This window comes from Temnothorax longispinosus, chromosome 12, assembly GCF_030848805.1.
Source record: "Temnothorax longispinosus isolate EJ_2023e chromosome 12, Tlon_JGU_v1, whole genome shotgun sequence".
NCBI classification, from domain to species: Eukaryota; Metazoa; Arthropoda; class Insecta; order Hymenoptera; family Formicidae; genus Temnothorax; species Temnothorax longispinosus.
In genome coordinates, this window is record NC_092369.1 from 5,795,576 (window position 1) to 5,818,093 (window position 22,518).

Here is a 22,518-nt window from a genome sequence, read left to right on the forward strand (position 1 = left end):
GATGAATCGTGGATAACGTGAATAAGAATAACTTGAGCGATTTTTAGGATTGACCGCGGCTCCTCGCATTAGCATGCATCACGTCGATTCCAACTCGATTCCACGAGGCGTGTTTTATTTCCCTCGCTCGCGATTAGTCGCAGCGACGTAATGGCGGGCGTGCATACGTCGCATCGGCGGCGCTCAATCAGCGACGTAAAATTTTACGGTCGCTTCGTGTCCTCGAATCACTCGTCACGTATTTTTCAGCGGAACGCAAAATATCACGGATTCCAGGTCACCGGCTTGGGGTTTTGCGTGCTCAGCCTTAATTTGCGCGTCGGCAGAATTTCGCGATATGGTCTGGCGATATACTCGAGATTAACGTAACAGGCGAATTTGCGATCGCGATGTTAATTCCGCTGATTTTAGCGTACGCTGAAACGCGCGGTATAAGATAACGTAGAAATCCACCTCGTCGGTATGCGTTGACGATTGAAGATTTAAAATTCTATAATAACTGTTTTAAATTCTGCAGACGATGAGTAAATAGCACAAAAATCTTCATACATTACGGACGCTCTGAATGGTAAAACAGTAAAAAATATTAGTGTTACACGTGCTTTTGAAAAACTGACTTAAATACCGATCAGTTCGAAGATACTATAGCTTGACGAATTGAGGTTCTCCATGAAATGGAGTACCTGTGTTATTACCAAAGTGTGTTATTTTCAAATGGAGTCACATCTAGATAGCACTATCACAAGCAGACGTAAACTACTGTTGTTTTCACACAGTTTGCACAGACTGTATGTCTATGCGTCCCATCAACTCTATCTAGCTATTCGCGGAGATCATGCAAAAACTATTACATCTATAAGTATATTATAGGAATAATTTATTTCGCGTGGATTCCTAAATTGCCTTATACGATACACTTTCTTTATGAACTTATTCCTATACGACGCGATAAATCCGGAATAACAAACTACAGAAAAAAAGAACACATCCCTCCTCTCAGTAAAGTGGTATACGTCAATTATCTCGCACGCCAGGTACACGTTTCGAGAATTTACGCGCATTTCGCCGAGAACGCGCGTAGTGACGAGCGATCACCATAATTCACGTCCTGCATTGTTAGCGTTAAAAGGACGAGGCGTATCGCCGCTCTCGTAGCCTAGGTATTTCCAGTCGCTGCGGACCGATCGGACTTGACCACTTTTTCTCCGGCTTAATGCCGCGGACGATCACGGTCGTCGTGTCAATTAACGCGGCCGCGCGATAAACGCGAGTGCCGAAGAATGGACGCCCTCGTTTTTAATTGAATCAGCGCGAATCGAGAAACCGGCCCGACTTCGGCCGGCACCGCCGATCGGAGTGTCCATTAAACGGCCGATCGTTTCAGATAGAGAAAGTAGCTAGAGTCGTTTTAATGGAGCCTGATCGCGCGAGATAACAGGATTACGTTTCGAATCGTCATCAAGAGCACGACGGCGCGATCACGCTTAAATCCCGAATGAAGATTTTGACGGGCGAGTCCTTTGACTCGCGTTCAGACAATCAAACGGGTCGTAAAGTTAAAGATGGTTCAACGAAATCCTTTACATCGAAATCGACAGACGTGAAATTTAAATGGGTAAGGTTTACGACACTGGAAATTATGTTTGGAAGTTCGGAGAACCAATGTAAAAGCGATGCATTTAAAAATCGTAATTTTTATTTTCGAGTACGCTGTAAAACTGTAAACCAACCGCGTTATATTCTAACGCGTTTCTTTTAACCAATACACTTGAATTCTTTGCACGATAACATATTAAATTGTCTACCGTACTCACTCATGACGTGAATATTACGAAAATTTTGACGAAAACGTCATACATTCATCTCTTTTCAATATTTTCTCGTAAAACCCATAATAATGTGAAATTAAAATAACTTATTGACAATATAATAATATGAAGATTAAGATAACATAGATTAAGCGTACATTCACACATATGCGCGTGCACACGCTTTTACCTCTCGAATAATCGGATGTCACAGCTCCCGGTTAATTTTTTTCGGCGGAGAGTAATTTTTCGCGGTGATTTCAACGCACGGCGTCCGTCGGATTCGACGACTGGCCGGCGCCAGCGCGACGAGATAGCGCTCGTCACTCGCTTGCGACAGAAAGAAGCGGCGGCTGACCAACGGCCGCGCGTACGATTGTATTTCCGCGCGATAAAAGGGGTGTAAAAAAATATTAACGCGCGTTTTAATTGTCATGCGGGCCTCGCGCCTCCGCGCCGGCCGTAGATAAGCAAGTTACACAAACGCGAGATAATAAATTATGGCTATTTTAATTGCCGTTCGCCCGGCCGCCTCTTCCGCAAGAGAGCTCCAAGTCGCGGCTCGCAACCGCGGCGATAACGGACCCAAACGATATATTCCATCCACCAATCGCTAATGATTTATCGTCGGCCGACTGTTAAACGCCTTTCGCGGATTCGACTTTGAGATGGGCGCCGCTCTGGCGAAACGAGTCACTTAATCTCAATCAAATCTTTTTTGTCCGCCCGTACTTGCCCACAATGAGATGCGCTTAGGAGCTGTTAACGTCGTATTATTAATAATAATGTAAGTTAATAACGTACGATCATAATCTTATATCGCAAGCGGATAAATCAGTTTTTTTCAGAGGTTTTCTTCGATAAAAATCAATTAAATAATAAAATATAGGATAATACGAGTTATTTTGTAGCTGGTTATTTATTTTCCACATGAGGTCATTTCCATGATCGCCAGCGTCAACGATTTCGCGAGAGAGCGATGATTAATGTATTTGCGAAATAATCGACATCGCGAAACCGCGCATGAATAAAAAAAAACCCGGTATGCTCGTTTAGGCTCACTCGGTCTAATTAGAAATAGAGAAAGCGAGCGAGCGAGTGCTCCCCACACGTTCATGTTGTCGTAATTAATTAGCCCCGGGGGAACTATTTTACCCCTTTCCCCTTTCTCTCCCTTCCTCAATTGACTAAACAAATTGCAGCAATATTAGAAAACCGGACGCACGCACTGTGAAATAAAAACTGACAGTGTTGTTACACCTTTCTTTCAAAGAAAATTACTTTCCCACTTAAACGTTCCGAATTTCCTATCTCTAGTATCTCTAATTAATCCTTTAAACAGCCTGCAACAAAATTTACAATTGTAACACACTTCTTTTACAGACATTTATTCTTTCAATGATTTTTTACGTTACATTAAAACCTAAAGCAGGTGTATCAGGTAGTGTTCCTTTCAATAAAATGGATTTTTGTCCTGCGATATACTTTAACCAGCATATTTGTCTACAATGTATAACAGGTTGATTAATTCTGATTAGCTTATCCCTGCGTCGTATCGTCACGGTAAACACATCGCTGCCGATAGGCGAGACAAGACGATCGCAATTAGGCAAAACGTCCGTGTTATACCTCACCATCGCGGGATGTCCCGCGGGATCAGTTTCATAAGTGGAGCTTGTAAAGCGCGATTGGACGCCGTCGTGAAATATCGCTCTTAATAGCGCGCGTTCGTTGCGCCTCGCCGTAACTGTCGCCGATTAACAACGAATAATTCCGGCCGCGCGCGCGCGCAAGAGACTATTAATTACAATCAATAATTGCCGCTCGTCTCTCACCCGCTCGCGCTGCTTCGCGTCGCGAATTTTCTCACGATCGCGGAATCATAATCACGGGGAACGGAAAAAACAGTCGGCGATAAATTCCCCTCCCCCGCGCATTTCTCGGCCTTTCGTAATTTTCATTCCACGCCTCCGGCAATGGCAATTACGCTTTCCAGCAACGCAAACTTCTCGTGTATATCAATCGCGTTTAATTAGTCGGCGAGCCGTTGTACTACCACTGATAGCATTCGCGGGAATAAATCGCGACGTACGAGAAGTATCGGCAACGCGACACCGTTGACCCCGATGGTGAATTCTCTCTCTCTCGCTTTCCTACACCCTTTCCCTCTTCTCAAAAAATCTCACGCTCGCGCAGGCCCCCATTAATCGCTGGCGATAGGACCGGAAAAGCACTCGTTCCCAGCAAAGTAATTGCTGGTAGCAATTAATTTAGGCTTGGAGCCATACCTCTTCGCGTCTTGTGACACAGCTTGAAGATATCACGATGACTTTTTCTCTGTGCCGAAATCTGTGATTTCTCTGTCAATGAGATTTTTTGCAATAATTTCGAAGATGGTCAAGACGCAGGCGAAAGTAGTCAGAAAATTGTCACGAAAATTGAAATTGTTTAAATATTCAATAACTTCACGTCACACACACACACACACGCACTGAAATACTTAAGAGTTATTTTATTTGAAAGACAGCTAACGTGTCACAATATATTTTATACAATCAACATCGGATATAATGGGAAAAAGCAAATTTAATGAAAATTTGCTTTGTCGGATAATTCGCACTGTCGGCGTTTTTGACAGGTACGCCTAAAGATACTTTTCCGAAAACAAAAATAAACAAAAGCGCGATATCTAAATAGCGGGCGGTATATGGCGCTAACAGACGTTCCTTCACACCGGTTTCTCTTATCTACGCAGGCATCGAAATCTGGCGTGTCGCACGCGTTTCCTCTCGACCCTCGCCGCCGAAAGCCAGTGCCAAGCAAATCTTGTCGGTGATTTTTACGTATCGGCAAGGAATCCCGATGCTTTTTTGTAAAAGAACCGCTCCTGCAGGGAATTGATCCGCGCAGTTCTTTGGGCGTAACGCACCTACAGACCCGAGTTCCCAACGTCGCGGACATTCACACATCACTACACGCTACATACACCCACAATTACACACTTCCGAGTTTGTGTACCTGAAATTTTTTATTTGTGCTACGTTATCCGAAGTTTCGCTATTTTCATTTTCCAATTTTCATCTTTGGCCGTATCGCACCCGTGAGGGAAGCAGGTGCCACAAAATACTCAATGTACATGACTCTCTCCCGCAGCGCTTTTGTGTATCAGGCGGTACAAACTTTTGTGTGCGAGGTGTCAAACGTTAAACGACAAACACCAAACATTGATGATACTCTTGAAAAGTTTCACAAGTTTGTTGTAGCGCTTCTGGTTTTCGCTTTCCGAGAGCCTCGACGATGTCTGTCACGGTTAAATAATTTTTTTTTCATTTATCTTCGCATAGTAATCGATTTGCTGTCAATGATTGATACCTAAGATAAATCTTCCTGAACGGAATATAATTGAGGTTTATTAACGTTGATGTCCAGCTGGCATATAAAGAAGAAATCGTAACACGCTGGACTGAAACGGTGCGAAAGTCGATGACATATTCCTAAATTTTTAGCGAAAGCCTGCTACTTGCAACATATGGAAACTTGGTAACTGCAGGGAACCCAATTGCAGTGGCTGAATTGGAACAAAGAAGAAGACGCTCTTTGCAAACTGCTCAGATTTTTGCACGTCACATACTAACTGAATACAACGTCAAAGAGGAACCACGATCTACATCGAGAACGATTTCAACGTGTGCTGTTTCAGTGCGCGGTGTGTCTTCATACGGGATATATATCGGGCGTAGAGGAAGAGAAAGTTGTATTACTTATTTTCTTTAAACGCAATGACGGATCGTGCGCGTTTCTAAGCGTCTCTTCCGAAATTCCGCGAGTACGACACTCTTTACGTTGCAAAAAATTATCGATTTATCTTCCCGCTAATCTTTCATAGTACAAGCATGAAAAAACAAAAAGAACGCTCTTTGTGTTCACACGAATTCACATAAGAATCAGCACACTGGTTGACTTCGCATCGACGTCACTGGGTCACGCCTAAATCCAAGATGTTTGACTTTCGAGCGTCAAAATCTCTCACTCTATCGAGTTTTCTTTCTATTTATTTTAAAGCAGCGTTAATGGTACAGTGCGGATATTACAGCCGGAATAATTTGAGGTTGTGAATCTAACAGCTGACATTTCTTCGAGGAACCTGAACTGTCAAAGATTAATGTGCTTCTGAGGATGTTTACATAACTCTCTAAAATGAGGATAGAGCCCACTCTGTTAAAGGTTTTCTGCCACTGATCGATTATTAGAAATCTTATCCTCGTCTTGAACCTTGATTTTAACCAGTATTTTTAACCACGGTTACTCAGAAGATCTTTCTGTTGTATACAATTTGTTGTATATCATAAGGAACAATGAACGAACCAGAATCCAAGGAACCAAGAGATCAATAGGGACCAACCACTTTGCAATTTCGAAAGAGATGCACGTTCGCAGTGCAGAACGCCTGCAGAACTTCTCACCTGTCACTAAATCGAAATTTGAACCACCACGAAAGAGGGAGAACATCCCCGCACTTGTCAAAATATACCACACGATCGTGAAATCAACTCTGATCACTGAATTATCGCAAAACGGTGGAAAAATAAATTTTCGACCATTACTGCGGCCATCACTGCGCTTCACCACGGCGGTCACGATGAAGAGGCAACTTTTCACGTACCTGGGTTCATATCCCGAACTCTCGGTTTTCCTTTTTTGCCGGCAGTTGCACTCGCACCCTTGGACTCTCACTGTACTCTCTTGAAGCACAAAGCGATTTTTCCTTTGCTCTTTCGCTCTTCTCGCGAACCGTTGGCAAAACAGCGTCTAGCACTTTCCACTTTCAATTCGAGTTTCCACTAGGTATCCTGCGCGAGTCGAGGAACCACGGACGGAGGAAGCGCGATAGGAACGTTGAGAGGAACGATATTGGAGCACAACACACAGTCTTCGAGGCGGTTCGCGAGCCGATGAGCGAGTTTACCATCCGAACACTCCTTGACACGTTGTGAGAATGACGGACATACGCCGTAACATGCCTTATTTTTATTTGTTCAAAGTATCTGCTTTATCTTGTTTATAAGTTTCCTTTCTTGCTTCAATATTTTATAAGGCGGTACCCAAAACTGCATCTTAGTGTCTTCCGGGACTCGACCCATCAACTCGCTCGCACCGAATGAATGTATGCTCTCCATGCACCGAGCCACTGCTTTTCCGTTTACATTTGAGAAGTCTCTTCTTCCTCCTTTTCAATATCTCAGTCCAGTAAAATTAATAAAGAACTAATATCTCCCTTTTTGTTGTTCCTTTCCTAATTGCTTTCCCTAAGTTGAGTCGGTTTTCCAACGTGGCAACGCAAAATTTCCTTTATATTCCTGTTGCTTTTGTTCTTTCTAATGGGCTTCCGTCCTTTTTGAGATGCGGTGTTACCAGGCCTATTTTCTTCTACCAATGATCACAACGGTAACGAACGAACGAACGAACGAACGAAAAAAAAAACAACGCGTTACGTCCGCGCGAAGAAGCAGCCCCTCGGCGAACAAGCGTGCCAGGGTCCTTGACGAGGGGGTGACAAAAGTGCGTCGTACGTGGCGCGATAACGGCGGCAAGGGTTCTTGCCGGGGCTCCGCGGCTCTCTCCTCTCTCTACACGCACGGATATAATATTTTAATGAAGGAAAGGCCGGACAGAGCGAAGTGCCCACGTCGGCTCGCGCTGCCGAACTGTTAGGTTCCCCGCCCCTCTGGCGGCTTCCACCCCTCCCCAGAATGATGCACAACTCTCAGTCCCACCACACACCGCGGATTTCCCCCCCTTTCGATCGCGTCATGCGCGCTAGAGGTTCTTCGCGGAGAATGGCGTAGCCAACCAGGAGTTGGGAGGCCGGGCTTTGCGTTTGGATGCTGTATCCGCGAACCTGGTGCCGCGCTTAGCGTTACGTCTCTCGCCGCTCCGGACTATAATCGTCGCCACCGCGCCACGTCTCTTACCGCGGTCGCCTCCCCCCACCACCATCGCTGCTACCACCCCAACACCCCCACCGTCACCCTTTCCCCCACTCGCATCGGTCGCTACCACCACCTTATCTTCACCACATCACGCTGCTCCACTACTAGCAAAACCAGCGTTACTACGAGTATCGTGCTCGGCTGGAGAACCCTGAAGACGGTACTCGGTTGCGACAGCGCAGAAGCCGCGAACGAGGCGATGCTGGTGGCGTTTGATAGTGGGGGGGAAGGAAAGAGGCGCGAGTCGGCCGCGGTCGCGCGCGCGTCGGCTGCTCTCTCCTGCCGGCCTGCAACTTCCCGGATATCTTTCCGGTAAACTTTCCTCTCCTCGCCGGGGTCGGGAGGAAAGCCCCGACTTTTCCCATCTCGCTCGCTCCGCCGCCGGGTTTTCACGCGTCCGGACGTATCGTCTGCCGTCCTGGCCCAAACCGAGATCCAGGATTTCCGACCGGCGGGAGAGACGCCGACGACATCGCGGGCTGCGTCGCGAGACCGGAAGAATTCGCCGGCGGTCTTTCTCCTTCTCGTCTCCTTCTCTCTTTGATTTCCTTCCGACGAGACGCCAGGTCCGGCGTGATAAACGTGAAAAGTGTTCTACGCGCTCATAGATAAGACTTGTGCTAATTGCGTGTTTTTTTTAATAGTGACAAAGTTCGAGATAAATCTCTTGTGCACGAGATTCACACGACACTGTATTGGGCACCAATGGTAGCAGAGAAACTCGTTTTATTGTAAAATTTGTGAATCTGATTAGTGTATGTTTTTAATTTTGATCAAAGCTCTCTTCTCTCTCTTAAAAGTATATACCAATCAAATTCACGAATTTTACAATAGTTGCAAAGAAACTAATAAAGTCTGTGGTTTGCCCGTACATATCGCTCAGTATTAATGATGTTCTGGAGGTACCGTTTCAACCAAATACAGGAAATATTAAAAATACCGATATTAATTCTCCAGGGATCCCCAGACAAAAAAATGTATATAAATAGTTACGGCAAATCTAATAGAATGTAAAAGACTGTAGATTTAGTGACTGTAAATAACTGTTACTACTATTTTTTTCAAAGAAAATCTCGAAAAAAATTTTTGTAAATCGTTTCAAATGCTTGTTGTATTTTTGTTTGCTGATAATCTACTTGTGTGTAAAACATCATTATATTGGTACCATTTTTTAATGTTACACTTCTCTGTTACGCCATAAGGTTACGTGTTAGAACTCGGATATTCAAAAATTGATAACTTTTTATCTAAATTGTGAATCAATGTAAAATTTAGCCCCGAACTTTGATAGAATTTTCTTTCAACGAATACAGAATATAATATCAAATTTTCATCAACTTCGTAGCATTTTGATAATCTCCAGAACGTCCTTAAGATATGTGCGTCGTTCTTACTTCAAATGTTTCTTTAAGATGAGCAAATGCATCATGATAAACTTTATACGATTAATATGTCCGTTAAATATGTATAATCCAAATCATATATAAAATTTGTCACCCTAAAAAATCCTGCTACTCTAATCACACGAAGATCCCGTTTGTAAGTCACGCTATAGGCTGCGGTCCACTTGACGCTACAAATTCTTTGGAGCGTTCTTCTTCTCCTTCTTTCTTCATTGAAAGAAAAGAGAAGAGGAATGCTTCGAAGCATTTGCAGCGTCAAGTGGACCACAGCCATAAACGTATTATGCCTACATTTTAGTAAAAGATTCAGAAAAATCAGAAGATAATAATAATAAAAAGGAATAATCTTCAACAACAATGATAATAATAAATCTGGTATTAAATTTACAGTGACGATATCATAATGGCGACAAATCTGGTCCTGCAAATAATGGTGGTGCGAGGATGACGTAACATTTTGACGAAATAGCGACAAGAAATGAAGACTCCGGAGAATGAAGAAATTGGAAGCGATGCCGGATTCCTTCGAGTGCAACGTTTGCAAGAAATTATTTTTGCAGGAAGTTACGTTTGTAGAAAATCATTAGCTGTACGATTAGCATGTAACCAGGTATGCTTGAACAACCTAAAGCCGTCATTTTAAGCTCTACTATGGCGATGCTAAAAATTATCAATAATGTTAATATGTCTAGATAACGAGGAACATGCCAATCGATGCTCTCATCAAGAGTCGAATTGCGTAATATACTAGTGGAGTCGTAAATGTGGTATTTTTAGAGCAATATCCTAACCTTACACTTCTCACAGTAACTGACACGTGTCCCCCAAAACTACACATCGGTAATAGCGTATAGTCTACTGAAACTTTAGAAAAATCGCGTCTCTCGTCATCTTTTCGCATTCGCGATAACGCTGAATACAAAAATACCGCACTTACTCACATTAATAAAATTTAACTTACGTTGTGTCAGATGCATTTTTATTGCATAGGTTTTGCCATTCTTGCCTATCAATACTACTTTAGGTCCAGTTGCAATACGTATCGTGACAACTACTTTTCACACTTGAAACGCTTGAGGTACCGGTATAATAAAACACTTGCACGGTACGAGATTTATAAGATGTTGCATATTTTAAAATTGCATATGAAAATTATGAGACTGCCTACAAAGGAATTTATCGAACGACTCACTACTACTTTAACCGAAAACTTTCCGATAATAGCTTTTCAAAAAATAACGCGATGTACTGTGCTGACTGTGCACTATGAGATTCTTATGTCCAGTAAGGACATGACAAACCTACTCGATGGACTTCACTCCATGAGTACTCAAAGAACAATAATACCGCCTAGTGATCTCCCCCCCTCAACTTCCGAGTCGAAAGTTTCGAGAAAAATCTTGAAAGAAAAATCTTGAAAAACATGCTTTACTCCGTTTAACGAGAGATCATGGTTTATCAAACATAAAGAACGATAGAGCAAAAATTTTAAAAGTTTTCATGAATTTATTAACATGTATAAAGTAGTTATCACATTAAATATCATACGTGAGACAACGCAGCATAGCGATCTTGAAGTCATTATAAAATATATAATATATTCTAACGCATATAATAAATGTATCAATGTTGACCATTGGTAGTACGCGCGATCTGAATAGAAAATCGTGCAAAAACAACAGTATGGAATATGTTAATACAGAGTTACAACTTTATTCTACGCTTTTCTTAACTGATAGCAATGCTCGGAAACTAATTAGAAATTATTTGAAAGAATTGTGTCCGTATAATTACCGATAAGTAGGTAAGCAAATTTGTTATCTCTCGCTTATCTCTGTCTAAGAAAAATAATAAGATATGATAATAAGATAATGATGTACAGCAATCAATCCATGTTGAATAATTTTTGGTAAGAAAAAATCGAGACGTATGTATTGATCGACCGCTAAATATAATAAATGCATTCAAATAATTATGAATTATGATATATTCGTGACTTGACATTTTTTTTATAAAAACCGATTAGGAAATTATTGTTCAGAAAATATTTATGATCGAACAAAGATATACTCAAAATGCAAAAAGCAAAGGAAGCGAAAAGAAAAATATAAAGCTTGTTCGTTTTACACGTTAAGGTGCGATTTCATTGACGCTAGAAACCAGCGGCAGCGTCAAGAAAATGTAGTGGGGGAAGAAGTTTCGTTGAATTTTGCGGTACGCTAAAAAATTGAGACGGTCTGAACTTCTTCCCCCACTACATTTTCTTGACGCTGCCGCTGGTTTCTAGCGTCAATGAAATCGCACCTTTAGAGAGAAAAATAAAAAATATGGATGACGCCTATGGATGTAAGCCTCCGTCTCGTTTCTTTCTCCTTGGGACATAAAATCTCTTCGAAACAATCGCACTGTTCTAGGCGACGCTTATTCTCGTTTTAGTTTTAAAAAATATAGAAACAAATAAAAGAAGGAAGACAAAAGGTGACAGCCTAAGAAAGCGGCTGTCGGTTTGTCCCAAAGCACATAAAGTTGTCCCAAAGCGTAAAAGTTGTCCCAAAGATAAATTTGTCACAAGACCAGATAAACAGTCACAACAGTTTGTAAAAATTTTATAAAATTTTTTAATATAACAAGAATAGAGAGAAGAAGACAGCAGATTGTACAAACTAATTTTTATAAAGTTTCTGATACTATCTAACTATTCTACAAATTTTGTATGAATTTTCATGAAACATTATATATTGAGAAGTATAGTCGACATTCGAATGTATTTTTCTTCGTTAATACCATCTATTATCCGTTGTAATATGTATGTTTAAAAAATTAGCATAATTCTATTGTGCTTCCATGCTCGCTTAGCAGGCCGAAACCTGACCTCACCCTTGCGGTGCCAGAAACCCCAAGGACAGATACGGTGGGAAATTGTCTGGTTCACGTGCGTGCACATGGTTCACCCCCGGCGCACCTCGCGTGTGCATCGAGTGCACGCGCGAAGGGTTGATTCGTACTCCCTCAAGGACTCGAAGGACGCACTCTGAGCTCGATCGCCTGACGATTCTCGCGATGCACGCGACCCGCGCGACGGTTACCGACCACAGGTGAGAACTCTTCGGGGAGCATTTTCTAAAGAGAGTGCCGTCGCGGATCGACGGAGGAAGACGGGGAAAAAGTAATGGCGGGACGAGAAGCGGCAAGACTAGACTGGACACTCTCGTCCACGTCGTAACTTTTGAATCGAGAGGGAAACCGGATCTACCAGACAGCCGGGCGCCGCGAACTGCACCCCTCTTCGATAACGACGACGAGGGGCTGCCGGCCATTCTTCTTCGCGTAACTTCGACCGTTGATCGACCATTGAACACTCTTTGAAACTATGAGCTTGGACCGAGTTTAATTATATTATTTAATTTAACTCTTCCTTTATAATATGTATATACGCATATACGTAGATAATTATCATTTTAGAGATTTTGCAGCATGTATCCATTTTTCCATGAAGAAACGTGATAGAAAACAAAAGGAAAAGTGTAGTTCTATACCAGCGATGCTGTTAGCATGCTGTTCAACTCAGCAGTCTGAAATTGTCATTATTCGCCGACACGTCTTTTCTCATGGTTATTATCTTCACTTTTTATGAAATTCATATACCTAACAAAACATTCTAGATCTTGTGTAAAAAAGCATTTTTTAAAACAAAACAAAAAAAAAAGATAAATTGAATCTACCCATCAGGACTGCGTTCGAAAACCACTCGGATCCACACCAGTGTCACATTCTGTCCTTGTTCAATTTTTAGAAAATAATAAAGATAGAACGGTGCGGAGTGCACTCGAGTAAAGTTTTCGAACGCAGCCCAGCATGTGGCATCGTTGTGAGTATAATCAAAGCACAAATTAAGGTTTTTGTTTTTTAGTCTACACTATAACTTTTGTCTACAATATATACTTTTTCTTATAGAAAATCAGCACGTTTCTAACATCTAACACTTAAGCCTCCGCTTCTTTTGTAAAAAATCTCTGTGTTCCGCTTATTTCTATTTAAAAGCGAAAATTTTGATATGTTCCACATTTTCTTCAAATGTTTTAGTTATTTCGTTATTTGTCACGTATTTTCAAGTTATTCACATTAACAGCTAATCAAAAAAAGGTGATTGAGATGATAAAACGAGCCCGTCGCTAATGTCTCCTTAAACACACGCTAACTACAGAAACGGAAACGGTCTAATTCGTAGTCCAATTCGTGGGGAGATGCAAAAATGTCGGGGATGAGATGGGACCGTCTAATTGGTGAAGCGGCATAGGTGAAAGAACAGAAGAAGCCGACGATCCGATCGACGGGATCCGCGAATGTTGTTTAAGGTCTAGACACAATGTTGGACCCTCGAATTAGTGGTCTCCCTACGCGCGGTGCCTCTACGGTAATTAACGAAATTAGTCGCAATTAGAGAGTGGGTCCGAGAGGACCGAGAATGGCTCCGGCGCGGCGTGTCTCTCTACCACGCGAGAGCCAACCATAAGTACGGATCCCGAAGTCACGTCGGTGGAACGAGGAGACTCGTCGTCGTGCGTTGCGTTTACGCCAAGCCTTAATGACTAACCGTCTCGTTCGAAAAAGTCTCTAAACACGAAACTATGGGAAGGTAGGCCTGCGATTATAGCGAAGGCTAAAAAGGAGGTATGCCCCTTCCTGGTAAATGGCTGAATTGTATAATTCGAGCGTAGAGAATGACTCCGTTAATACTCGACGAGCCGCTCATTTTTATCCTTCGTGCATGGAAACACGTACATATACATATATACGATATTTGAAATTAAAACATCATTATTAAGACTACGTTAAAATATGTAGCAAAAATGTCACGAATGTTTTATCGAATATCCTAAATATTGAATATTATTGACCATGAAACGAATGAAATCTTTGATGGATTTAAGTAAGAATAGTCTTCGTTAATTAATTTTTGTTTCACCGTAAGTTTCTTTCTTTAACATAATTTCTATATACAATGTTAGTAGAATAATTTGCAAAATTTGGGATTACGTGACAGGTACGCTGAACCTGTTAGTTATCAAGTGTACACCATGTTGCCAGAATTATAAACATATGGGGTAAAAGCTGATAGGGCATCAGAATAGAATGCGACCGGCCCTTGTCCAACAAGAGAACCCTAAATATCACATAGTACCTGCCGCTTCGTGGTCCGAAAGTTGGGTGACCGTCAGCACAATACAATACTGGTTGACCGTTTTCCGTTCACGAATAATTTGAAAGCACAAAGATCTTTTATATTACTTAAGCATTGTTTACGAAGTTTTAATTCTAAAGGTCCGTCCTGTTATTATTTTATATTATTTTATGTTAACTATTTAATACAATATGTAATAATTGCAAAACTGGAATGGTGCAATTATTACAATCAAGGCATGCAATCAAGACATTAAGCGGATCAATATTATAGCAAATAACCAGTGCATTTAATACAAACTATAGTGGTAAATATTCGATTATTGTAAATTATTATAAGGATATTAATCATTTCTTGCTAACTGGATAAAATAATCATATATAAATTACGTATTAATAAATAGTAGTAACATCGTATTTCTTGTTTCAGATGTTTCTATTCTCGATGTATTAATGAGATTCTATCGTGAAACAGCGTTCGATATTATTCCGTGGAGTTTAGTAACTCGAACGAGTTTCCTCCGGGCACCCTTCCTCGTCAGAACAATATAAAGCATCGATCAGGCCAACTGCGACATAGTGCATAAACGTGCGTCGACCGTAAGATAATAATAGTTTATAAGCGCATGGGTACAGTTACCGCGAGGGTGGTAATCCTGTTCGCGGATCGAAGATATAAACTACAATAGTCTATAGCCGCACATTCTCGAGTGAGTTTGTTCAATGTAGTCGGACGTGTTGCCTCCAACGCGGGCGAAGAATGCAGAATACGTGCAGCTGAGACTATCATATATAAACGGACCATCCCGAGCTCCTTATCACTCTTAATAAAACACTTAAAACATTTGGCCACTGTTGAATCGGCTCTCTCTCTCTCTCTCTCTCTCTCTCTCTCTCTCTCTTTCTAATAATAATTGCTTTTTAATATAAGTGTATCAAATCTTAATACCGGTCTATCAATTCTATTATTATTAAAATTCTATATTTATTTTATAAAAATAATTGTTCACCTTTGTACTGAACTGTAATAACAGAATCCTTTAATAGGTACATATTTATTTCTTTTTTCCTTGCAAAAAAATGTTAATACTTAACGATAGATTGTTATCTACAGATGCAAAATAAAAAAGAAAAATGTTTTATTTTTTATAGTATTAAAAAAGAGCAGGCCTCGAACTTGAAACGTCCAGCATTCTAGCTCGTCACCTTATTCGTTCGGCTACGTTCATTACCTATTTCCTCTCCTATTATATTTTACAGCTTTTATATTGGTTTTCATATTTATAGAATTTCCTTAAAACGACATTTTTTTAGATTTATTTGTTTAATGATTGTTACATTCTTGGTCTGGATAGTGTTTATTACTGCGTTGTATATTACTTCACAAATCTATACTTAGCTTTGTGAAAGGATATACTGCCGCGGAACTTAATTCGAGGAACACTATCCTCCTTATCGCATACTTCCATGCTGTACACCGCGCTTTTGACCGTTGATTACGTCACGCTGCCAGAAAGCCCGACTGCGGAACAGCGCGCGGAACGCACATAAAGGCGGTAGATAAACGTAAGGGGGCATTGATCGTCCGTCGCTCCTCCATTCACGAAGTTGGCGGTTATGGCTATACTTATGTACTTAGGTGTATGTACACCACGTGCGCACACGGACAAGCTCGTCCCGTGCCCGTGCACACGAGCGGCCCTCTCGCGTGTATAGAGCCTCCGCGCGCGTAGTCACCAACGAGAGCTTGGATACGGCCATGCATGGTCACGGCACATACGTCGGCGGAATCGTTCGGGGGCCGACAGAGAAAAAGAGAGAGAGGGAAAGAGTAGCCCTGACCTTCCGCAAGCCCGCGACCGTAACTCGCGATAAAACGAAAGGACGATGACGTCACTGGTACCCCGGCTTGTCGATCCGACTAGACAAGTAGACTACGTCGAGAGGGATCAGTGATCTTTGACGCAAAGTCGGCCCACTTTTCGCTCACACTTGAAAAACGTGAATAATTCGCGAAATATCAATAAAAAAATTATATCGGTATTGATCTGAAAGATTTTGAAAAATAGAAGAAGCCTTTTCATTTAAAGACAAGTTATCTTTATAGAATATTTCCTCTGGGGATATGTCTGTGTGATAAATTAGTTGCCAGATGTAAATAAATTAATTAATTGTTCCCTCTAATAATATAAATTTCAGTGAGAGGCAGTTTATATTGTTACTCTCTCGTGAAAATTATATTTGCAATAAAACTGAATCGTAATAAAATGTTAACTTTAAAATAAAGCTTATTCTTTAATATAATTATCAAAATATATTTATTATAATGTTAGATGGATAATGCACAAGTAATATGAAATAGCTTCGTAAGAAATTACACATGGCCTTTCTATTATCTAATTTCTAATAAATTCCAAATACTAAAGATTCTAAAGAATCACATTCATAGATATCATGTTAAAGAAATATCACAGCTAAATGTAGAAATATCTGAATGTCGCTATCCTATATTCATCGTCACGGTCTTTTACTGCTTCCCAGCGTTATTAACGATAAATATTTTACGACCATCGAGTACCAGTCTCTTTCAAAGAGTCTCCTTTACCTGAACATCCTAAGGATGGTCCTCCCAGCAAGGTTTCTTTCCCACCCATGACGCAGCAAGATATCTCGGGCGAGGTGCGAAAATAATTTATTGCATGAAAAAATCCCCATTCACACAGTATAATCGCCAGAATAAATACAAATACTTTTCCCCCCGCGCCATGACGTCGTGTAACGAAGGCGGATCGCGGTCGTCGTTAATTTTACGCGCGACGCCACAAAGTACGGCGCGAATATTAAGAGAGACGAGCGAAATGAGCAAGGGGGTGGTCTCCCCCGCTCTCTTCTTCTTGGCGAGGCAAACGGCCTTAATCTGCCGCGCTAAGGTGATCATAATCGTTCCTAGCTTCCAGATTACAGTAAATTCCGGCGAGCCGATTACGTTGTACGTTACCGAGGCGGGCGTGATGTTTCTGTCGTGTGGTCTCGAACCGGTCCGATGGTGGGTGTCTGGGTGTCAAGTACGCTGTGCAGTAAAATGGAATTACTGAGAGTGTACGTCGAGAAAAGCGGACATCCGTAGTAGCAAACGAAAGAGGCAAAGAGAGAGAAAGAGAGCGAAGAATGTTGTCCACCTTTATGCGCTCGTTAACGTTGCGTATCGGTACCGGATTTGCCTCTAGTTTAGAGTCTCAATGCAAACATTAAAAAAAAAAGGAAATAAAAGAAATCAATGAATGCTCCCAATCCGATTACATCGGAGCTTGGAGATGAAAGGAGTTACAGAACTTTAAAAATTTAAAAAAAATTAAAATTTTTTTCATTTTTCACCAGTTTAAAGTCACATAAATATGGATCTACAGATTTACAAGTTGTAAGTAAATCAGTAAAAATTACAAAATATGTCCTAAAATTTTAAACGCGCTTTTCTTTCTAAAAAGTGTAACGTAAGTTATTCTTATGTTTTTTTTTTAATCGCTGAATATGATGGTAGCATTTTTATCTGTTTGAACCCATGGAAAAGTGGTCAAAATTCGTCTTAAAGGGGAAATAAGTCAGTTTTAATTGTAATTCGGTTAGTGACGATTTTGTTCTAATTATTTACTTGTATTATCAATTACTTGTATTATCATTTAGTCTTATAACTTCTTTTTTTTACTAAAAACTAAGGAAATACTTCAAAATACTTCAGAAATGCTAAATCTAACATGTCAAAATCAATGATATAAAAATTAAAAAAGATTAATTTCTTATTCAAAGAATTTTAAGTCTCATCAGATGTGCACCTGCATACATTGTGTAGTTTTACCAATAAGTCCAGTGCTAAAATGGTGGACTTTTACTCTATTTAGAGAATTTTTTAAGGATGGGTTCTCTAAGGATGAAGGAGAGAAAGATAGACCTTCGTTTAGAGCCCTATTAACCTTTTCGTATTACATTGTATAGCGTTTCGTAAATTTATTCATTGTCATTAGAGTCTGAAGAAGTATCGACATATAAAATATATTAATTATTACAATTTCTATTAAATTAAAAAATAAAATTTAATAAAGAAATTATAAATTTACTGTTAAAACACTGACTCATTCCGATCCTTTTACGGTAAATTTTGGTCCCTTTCCCACGGGTTTGGACGGATGCTACCATTGTATTCAGCGACCCAAAAAACATAAGATTATATGGATAACTTCCATCCTTAGGTAGAAATCAGCTTATTTTACCCATCGTCCTTTCCTCAGTAAACCGAAAATAATAATTGTAAAATTAAAGAAAATGTCCATTTTTTATCTCAAATATTTTACTGAATCTAATACCTCTTAATTGGTCACCATGCAGGCGCGCGCGGACTGGAATGATTATTTAGGACGCCATTATTGTTTATTATTTCAATATTTTTGTTCAAATTTTGAATCTTAATTTTATTATTAAAAATATATTTTTTCAACAAAAGAACACTCTTTATCTATCTCTTTGAATAAAACTTTTATATGGTGTTGAAAAGCACCTTATATTAATATCATGACGGCGCGTTTTATTTGCTGGAAGAATAATTTAAACGTGAGAAAAAAAGAAAGTAACAATTACGCTTAAAATTAGAAACGTTTTAATCATTATTATATTTATGAGACTAATGGCGTCGAAATAAAAAATATAGGCTGCAAATGATGGGCATGAATGTGTCCATAATTTTTAGACCTGTTTAGAGTTAGACCTCGTAGTCTAAACAGATCTAAAAATTATGTCAGAGATGTCAGAACGAGAACGTAGGTAATCCGAAAATCGGATGGTGGTCATACTCTTGGAACTTGGCTTGGAACACACACGTTCTCTTGATGTATATATCGTCACCATCCGACTCAGGTAAACCGTGACATCCTCATTCTGTCATCTATGCCTGTAAGCTAGCTTTAGACCATGTATTTTCGTTTCGGTTTGAGTATAGTGACAAGATTAGTAAGGGCCTAAGCAGAATGGCTGTCTTGGCAGTGTTTTATGCCTTAAGTCTTTGTCTTATGTAACGCACAATGCTGTACAGTATTGTGCGTTACATAAGACAAAGACTTAAGGCATAAAACACTGCCAAGACAGCCATTCTGCTTAGGCCCTAACATGCTACGTCTCACTGTTTTCTAATTTTCGGAGTAAAAACGAGGATCACGAATTATGCCGCTGATCCCGGGGCGTTCGTGATGTATAAAATGCGGGACACCAATAATAATCGTTCGCGTGCGAACGAAGGCGCGAAGAACGTAACGGAGATACAAGCTCGATATGCCGTAGTACAGGCTGATCAGATGGATAAGGGTAATGACTAAATGCTAATATAGGAAACGTCACGTCTCTTTACGCATGACGCGTTCCACGTCGTCGCGACGCTCTTGTTTTAATTTCGGCAATCCGACATCTCGTTTTCTTCAAAATAGTTCCACATCCTGCAAATCTTAATATAACTCCTTTCGTTGTGACAACATTACTACATTTTTGGAATCGGTTCAGAGGAAGCGAGATTAAATGACGTTAAAAAAAAATACAGTGGTTCCAAATAAAGCGATTGGACACGTTGTGGAAATAATGTTGTCACATTGGTGACCAGTATTATGTGACAATCTTATCCGTGTTATTTAACAATATTATTTTCACGATGTGTCAATCGCTTTATTTGAATCCACGATATTTTAACATCGTTAAATCTTGCTACGTCCGAATGGATTCCAAAAACGATGTGTTAAAAATACATTGTCGATCTTAATTCCGGAATCTATATGTGATTACGGGATACCTAAAAGACTTGCCTGACGAACATATAGACGAGAAAACACAAGCGAGGTTCTGAATTAAAGCCTCGAGGTTGCGGACGTAACGCGGTAACAAAGAGCCGCTTTAAAGAAACGCTCGGGGTTACGGCTAACCCCCTCGCGTGGGTTCCAAGGTTAAATCGCGCGTAGCCGAGGGTATCGCGCGAGACCTTTATATATGCATTTTAGGAGACGAAACCCAAGAAGAGGTAACGCGTAGGTTACACGAACGGCCGGCTCGAGCCCTCGCCGAGGCGCGCGTCTTGGAAACTTACAGCGCGCCTGCGGCCCGAAACACGTCCCTTATCGTTCTAGTATCTCGCGCAATGCCGATGTTACATGTTCGTATCGAGTGTCATTAAGTGTGATTATATAGCTCCGCCCGTTCTCGTGTACACCAGCCGCGCGGCACGAGGGGTGAGGTTCTTTCGTGCCGTCTCGAGGTGAAGGGCTGCCCGGCGGGTGGCTGGCAGGGGTGGAAACTCGCCTTCCAGGTCGATACGTAATTTATTGCCATATCCGATATTAGAGTATCGCGGATGAAGGGATTGGCCGGGATGATTTGCCTGCGCGAGCTGCGCCGCGAGGAAGACACGGTGTGCACGCGCGCGGTGATTTTTCCTTGTTCGTTATTCCGCTGTTCCGCCTTGCTTATTCGATGCCCATTATCGCAAGTAACGTTACGCTCAACGTGCGATCATTTCTTCCTCTTAATATTGCACGTTGTAATTTGTAATGTAATTTATAATCGTGATTAATAGGTCAATAAACGATTAATCGACCTCATCTAACGCCAATTGAGAAATCGATCCTCTTGCGAAAAACATTTATCGCGCGAGCTGAATCTTTTTTTTTCTCACATACAAGTTTGACCCGGTTCTCTGATCAGCGGGAAATTTATTGACGGTTGAATCGCAGACGAGCGCGCTCGCCTCTATTTGGATGTGCCCTCGATGCGATGAGTAATTTACGCGTACGCGAAACGTTACGATGCAGTTAGTAAATGATATACGATGCAGGTATTGCTGCAATTGCCGATGGCCATTCGATGGCGATTTGTTCACTGACCAAAATCTTTTCACTTTTTCACAGATATATAATTATTTATGACGCGTTAAATAGCTTTAAACATAAAATAACATTTTTGCGAAATGTAATTATTTAATTGAAATCGCAAAATAAACAATTTCGTTTCGTACTTGTATGTTATGAATAATTACGCATTTTTAATGCATTGAAAGAGGAAGGAAAAGGTTAATATCTTAAGATAAATATGTAAACTAAAATGAGACGAAGGTTTACTGGAAGAACCATTTCGAAATGAAACGAAAGGAAAGTCACGTGGCTTCTTGGTTCTATGAATGAAACCAGGGACTCCCGTTTTCGCCCTCGGGACAGGACCGGGTGTTCCCTTCATCTCGCTTCCTCGATGGGAAAGTAACGAACCGTTGGGCACGCCGGCCCTGTAATTTTTTAATTACGTAAGCGCTTCCCGTAGTCACTCAGGCCGGGTGACTTGCAACCGAAGCCTGCTCCCTAATTTTTAATAACACCTACAGCAGGAATACTTGAGAGTAGGTTTGTGGGCGTTACAGGGACCGTACTGCCCAACAGGGAAAACAACAGGCCAAAGAACGAGAAAGCAAAAAGAAAGGAATGGCGGGAAAATTCGATGGCACTGTTGAATCAAGGTATCATTACGGGCGATAAAATTATAACGTTCATGAACTTAGAAATATCATGCAAGAAAATTGGAGTCTTTCCTTAATACACCGGACGTGGTTAAACTTCGCGATAAATACAATGCGAGAATTTAAAAGACATATTCGGCCGTACAGTAGATTGGTATCCAACACATAAAATAATTAGTAAATATAATATAATTTTTCATGAAATTAGAAAATCTTCAATAAATTTTTATTAACACGTTGTCTGCCGGACAAGTTTTATATATTATCATATATTTTCATTATCATAAGCATATATGATAAAATATTGTATTATTTTACGTTGTTATTTAGCTATTTTTGTGATTCAAAATATTTTTTGTATTAAATAGCATTTATTTTCTACAAGCATTTAGATACGAAAAATACAGATAGCGTCGGTTACAGTGATCATCAGGGAGGGTACCATTGCAAAGCCAGACATCAGTCACAAATATAGACATAATGAGTACTTTCCATTTAGTGATACAAGTGTCGTTCTGTCTTCGTTACTGAATGCCAAAAAAAAAATAGATAGAACGACTGTGTTAATTTGTGTTGACTTGTGTCACTAATTGTAAATGGAAAAC

At 40.6% G+C, this 22,518-nt stretch overlaps 1 protein-coding gene and 1 long non-coding RNA gene across 11 annotated transcripts in view; one reads left to right on the plus strand and one right to left on the minus strand.

The window, feature by feature from the left end:
- Zfh2 (Zn finger homeodomain 2) overlaps positions 1-22,518 on the minus strand; it is a 292,674-nt gene that overhangs the window by 133,017 nt on the left and 137,139 nt on the right. For 4 of the 6 annotated variants that reach the window (XM_071795758.1, XM_071795752.1, XM_071795759.1 and 1 more), the window contains exon 1: positions 6,472-7,499. The exons of the other annotated variants lie outside the window; for them this stretch is intronic. The gene's annotated coding sequence lies outside the window, so the exon portion shown is untranslated. Of the gene's footprint in view, positions 1-6,471; positions 7,500-22,518 lie in introns of those variants that run through there. 6 annotated transcript variants of the gene reach the window in all.
- LOC139823328 (uncharacterized) lies at positions 7,891-15,289 on the plus strand. 5 transcript variants are annotated; one of them, XR_011734742.1, is made up of 5 exons: positions 7,891-8,775; positions 9,211-9,337; positions 9,592-9,811; positions 9,894-12,296; positions 14,813-15,289. It is a non-coding gene; the product is annotated as an uncharacterized lncRNA (long non-coding RNA). The 5 variants fall into 5 exon arrangements; XR_011734744.1 differs by having other exon boundaries at positions 7,891-8,700; XR_011734741.1 differs by having other exon boundaries at positions 7,892-9,337.